The sequence below is a fragment of the Macrobrachium nipponense genome, chromosome 31 (genome assembly GCF_015104395.2).
Source record: "Macrobrachium nipponense isolate FS-2020 chromosome 31, ASM1510439v2, whole genome shotgun sequence".
Taxonomy (NCBI): domain Eukaryota; kingdom Metazoa; phylum Arthropoda; class Malacostraca; order Decapoda; family Palaemonidae; genus Macrobrachium; species Macrobrachium nipponense.
The window spans coordinates 36,148,512-36,154,399 of NC_061093.1; positions in this window are offsets into that span (position 1 = coordinate 36,148,512).

Sequence of the window (5,888 nt, forward strand, 5' to 3'; positions counted from 1 at the left end):
CGAAGCTTTCGTAAAGTTTTGCACAAATCAAGTTTAATGATAGTTTTTTTTTTTGTATAGTCGTTTCCTTTATTAATTTTTTTGTAATAACACAGAGAAAATATTATTAAGGATTTCATGACTTTTTTCAAATGCAACGAATTTAGATGATGAGCAGAGAGAGAGAGAGAGGAGAGAGAGAGAGAGAGAGAGAGAGAGGAGAGAGATGAGAGAGAGAGAAGAGAATTTATAACATGGAAAACTGCACATTTTGGTGAAAATTACTATTACTTTTGTTTTATTAGACTGTAGCGATGAAGTGATATTTATTCTTAGCAAGAACGTAGGTACTGGGAAATAGGGAGGGGGCAAATTTACGATAGATCTGAGGTGAGGGATAGTAATAAAAAATAAAAAAACAAAAAATTTAAAAAAAGCGAAAAACTCAGTTGGAATACAGCCATATTGGTCAAGTTGCCTCACCAACCCTCAACCAGGAGAAGATTTTCAGAATTCATGATTCTCATGAGGAAGAAGAAAAGTTGGGCAAATGTCCCAAAAGTTGGGTACACACTTTGCCGTCAAAAATGCTGATGAAAAAGTTCCTCCCTCTGTCGGTGCAATAGAGACATCAGCCTGGCAGCAGATGATTTCCTTTATTCCAGATTTACTGCAAAACTTTGCGTTGTCGAATGCAAAGTTAGCCGAACAAGACTTGCTTTATAGCTGTCATTATGACTTATAATGACGTCATGGTTTTTTTTTTTTTTTTTAACGGTTTTTTAACCTTCGTTATTCAGTTTAGCTGTAATATTATAAACTGCGATTTATCACGAAGCTCTTGCATTCATGACTTTCTGCTTCGATTGTCTTGTCTCTATAATTACACAAATTTCCTTTCTCTCGTTATATTTTCGTAGAAGGTCAGGCAGGTCAAGAAGGTCAATGCACATCAAAATTGTATATGAAGGTCAATACTTTGGGTTTTAAATGCATTCGTATACCTGTTCAGATATTTTATATTTTCGAATATTCGTTTCTTCGCGCTACGCGAACTACATCGTAAATGTCGTTGGCATAACTGAACTCTGCAGTCATTAATGATCTCATGATCGTAAACAACACGATGCAAATAGTCAATAACGAAATCTTGTGTGTGTGAAATAAATAAACGATTCAAATGAAATAGCGTCATATTTGTACAAACATGCTTGACGCAAGAAATAATGGGTCTGTTCATTTCAGTTCAATTTATAAGGAATCAGTGACCATTTAGATAACATGACCCAATTGTATGACATTGTTCGCTAACTGCTATCGTTTGCATTAAAATGTTTTAGACTAGGTCTGTATTTCACTGAAGGTTACGAAATGCATTTCGTTGTAGGAATATCGAGTCTCTGTTCAGCAGTTTCTCTGAAAAATGAAAATCTCTACACAATTTATGATAAAGTTAGTGATGTTTTAGCTGTGATTAAAAAAAATTATATTTCAATGAAAAAAATAGGTGTTTTTTTGCTGATAATAAAACAACAGGACTCTAAAACATTGCAATTCTTGTATTCGTTGAATACGATAGGAAGAGAATTTGAAAGTCTACATAATCTTACGAAGATTTTGTAAAGGTGGAGATTGATCATATTCATCCTGTTTTCCAAATTTATGTAATCAACAGTTATTTAGGAGGTATTCTTTTAATTTCTGACATTCTGCTTTGCGTAAAATGAAGAAAAATCTTGGCAAGAAAGTATAAAAAGAATTAGAGGGAAATAAATAAGATTGTTTTGATTAAAAACAGTACAACACAGGAAACTCATTACCTGAAGAAGAGACGAAGAAAAATATGTAGAATTTTCTTGCAAAAAAAAAAAAAAAAAAAAAAAAAAAAAGCAGCTTGACCACAAAAGGAAAATTTCTTGAACATCATCTGCCTCGTCTTCACCCCAAAAGCAGAGCTGCATAATGATGCTTTAAAAGACAATCTAAAGATCCTTTCATGTCGAAAAGCATTAGAATATGTGTGAATTACTTTTTTTTTCGCTGATGGGAAACATTTAGACGTCTCTCTCTCTCTCTCTCTCTCCTCTCTCTCTCTCTCTCTCTCTCTCTCTCTCTCTCTCTCTCTCTCTCTCTCTCTCTATGCAAACTATTAAATGTCTGAGCGGTTGGTCCGTAAGTATTTCACTATGAAAAACGTTAACATTTCTCGAACATATTAAAATAGAATGAATCGGTAAAATCCAAATATTCCAAGTGCAAACTCAATTAACTTTTTTAAATTCTAATATAAATGAGGAAGCAGGTGTCTAGTTATGCTAATGAAGCGTTTCAGTGTATCATTAACGGTTTGCTAATTACATATTTAATGAAAGACAACTGCGACAGGGAAAATCTGAAAAAAAAGGGCATAACAGCAATCGAGATTGTCGAAGAGGAAATTGACACTTATATTTAAACAGATACATTTTAATAAACACCTTAAAATGAGTATACCGTTCTGATAGAAAATACTTGACTCGGAAAGTTCACCTAAATGAGATGTCATTTATTTTTTTTAAGATGATGAAAATTGTGGTATGTAATACTTACGGATATATCGGTGCGAAATGGTTATATTGATTGATTACTTTATCTTAAGGAATGAACACCAAACTGTTTTTTTTTTTTTATTATTATTATTTTTTTTTTTATTAGGCCTCATATTAGGTACACGGCTCGTGTTTCCAGCATCCCTTGCCTTATTGTTACTGCATCTTTATCTTTAATTATTTATATTGCTTTCAACTAAAAATTTTACTAAAGCTTTTATTGTCCTTCAGTTTACATTAATAAACTGCTGTTTGCCGATGATAATTACCGTAACTAACACGGTTACTGAAAGTTGCTTCATGGTTGTCTTGTTAAAAACTTGCTTATTTACTTACTGCTTTTACAATAAAGTAATGCACACGTTTTAAAGCCAACATTGTTCATATACGAGAAAAAATAGCCCCGAATTATGTTTTTTTTTTATTGCAACTAATAGCAATGAAGCAGTCGGTAGCACACAGATCACCGGTGTCTTGGTAGTTTTCAATCAGCCGAGATTTGAGAATGTAAACAAATCAAATGCAAATGGCATACGATGGCAATGTTTATATTCTGTAATACAGTAACAATATGATAATGATACACACACAATACTGTAATTTGTAATTGGATGCAGCAAGCAAAACAACCTTTATTTCAATCATCATTATTATGAACATAGCTGTACTGTTGAACCTTTGGTAATGATCACTTTTCTCCAGAGGATATTTCGATTTTAGAGCTTTTCTGTTTTTAGAATAACGGATAAGAGGTTGAAAACCTGTATAGATATTTTGCTGTGTTTACATTGATATTGATATTTTAAAATGAGTAAATCACTGTTATAAGCGATTCTGGGTGTCATTACTTAGAATAACAGTTGTAGGAGAGTAATGTAAGATTACTTTGGGTGTTTTGCGGATGATTCACGTATACAAAACAACGATATATCGGAGGTTTCTTTTTTATATCCGGTGTAGGCCCGTACGTTTTTATCCTTTATCCCGGTGAGCTACTTTATACGAAAAAGAAAATTTCAACTAGGGGCATATCCTTCATAGGCTGTCACCTTTAACTGCAAGAATACACTGAATAAATGTCATCTCATATGATATACAGCATTTCTTGAACAATCTTTGTTTGGAACAGGCGAATAAGCGATTGACTGACTCCAGAGGTTGACAAGATCACATGATATCTTATTGGGGAATAAAAAAAATGAGGTGATATTTTCACTTAGTTGTCTGGAAAACTCCTGTGGGCGAACATGATTAGATTTTATCGTAAGGTTTCCCTTTACAATATACCTACCTGTCAGTTTCAGAGAAACATAGAACTTAGGGCTCTTTTTTTTCCCCGCTCCTAAACTTTCTTTCTGCGAAAGTCTTAGTCTACTTAACTGATGTTTTACAGGAGCCCGAGCTAAGTTCTGATCTTCTTAACTGTGTTTACAAAAGCCCTGATAAGTTCTAACCTACTTAACTGATGTTTATAAATTCTCTGACATGCTAAAGACCGAAAGTCGTCTTAACAAGACAAAATGGCATGTTTTATACCTTTATGTCAGTCAGTTCCGAAGTAGTAAATTCAGTTTATAGTGAAGCGTTGGCCCCTTCCTCATCCCAAATTTCTTAGTTTGGAAATTCTGCTCCCGATAAAAAATAATATTTTTCAGAAAGCAAATCAAATTCTAAGCAGATGTTTATTACATATGAAACCAAATGGACACGAACACAGAAGCAAGATGATAGTAGGGATATTAAGCGCCCATTAATTTTCAGTAAATAAAAGTGGTTCTTTCATTATCATTTATTGAGAGAATATCAAAATATTGCTTTGTAGCTTAACTACGACCGTCGTATGGTTTCTTGCAAAAGCCAACCAAGAAAAGCCCGAGTTTTGTGTACTTTTAAAGTGATTACAACCAATGATTAAATTCTTTGTCTAACACATTTATGGTTCTGAGACCTAAAATATCTCCAGTTAATTTTAAACTAAAATAATGCGATAAATGACAAGTAACAGAGCCCGAAAGATTCAAGGAAGTGAGAAGTATTATTAACAGTTACAGCGGACGCTACCTTTTGCAACTCTTACCATTACATATAGACTCTTGGCTTTTCCAGGGATTTTTTTTTATATTACATAATTTTGAAGGTGACTGTTCTGCACACGCTGAATGATAGGGAAAACTGGCTATTAAAAACACACACACACACACACAAACGATAAAGTCTCACTGCTTCTTCAGAATGCTAAATAATACCCTTCCCTATATAGTTTTTTTAAACTCCGTATGCATGCTCAAGACTTCTTAAACATAATATTGTCAAACATGCCCCGCTTATCGAATGTTTAAATCAGTTGTTCTTCTTCCAACAAGTAATTTAATGAATAGCGTGCAAGATTGTCTTTGAACCAAATGGATTCTTTGCATTTGTTCAAGACAGACACAACGTTCTTTATTGTCAACCATATAACACTCCTCCTTTTCTCAATCCACTTAATCCGTATCTCTAGGTATCACAAAATTCTGAGAAAAGCGAACCCTTTCCATTCTCCCAAATGTGAAGATTCTGTCGGCAATGTAAATAAATATCCTTTTCATTGACTTGGTAACTTGGCCATTATCTTCGGTTCTGATTCCCCTCCCCAATTCAGAACGCCTTTATAGTAGGATCCTTTAAAGACTTTTTTATTTTCCTTTTCAGATTGAGCCTCTCCTCATTTGTTATCGCTTGGCTGTTTCTTTTGTTTCCCGATGGAATCTTAAATCCTCTTTTCAAATGAGGGAAGGAACCATCTTGAATAGGTGCCGCTATTTCCACTTGACGATGTTTAACTGGGGTTCAATTACTGCATTTTCATTGTACCATGTTTTTTATTTTACTAATCCTGACAGCAAAGCAATGCAAGAAAAAAAAACAGAGAGACATAACTCAGATAAAACAGCGCTTATTTGGCCGATACCATTGTTGTAGCTAGATAATGAAGCGAGAGATCTCTCCGACACCTCCAGTGAAGATTTTTAGCACCACTTTCTCTTCTTTTCATTGATTTTGGTTAACCATTATCAATTTGTCACTGCTTAATATTCAAATGCTATTTCTGTCATGCTGCACTTAGTTTTGATTAGTATCAATCATGTTATCTAAATTACCTATCTGGGTTCCTATACTTTTTTCATATTTACTCCTCTTGGTATTTTATAAGTTGATCATCTTCTATAATAAAAACGCTTTAACTTTAAACAAGGTAATGAATGTAATTAAAAATCTGGTAAGTACATGTATAGAGAAATATTGTACACAGCATATTAGCTTACCTTTAAAAAGATACCA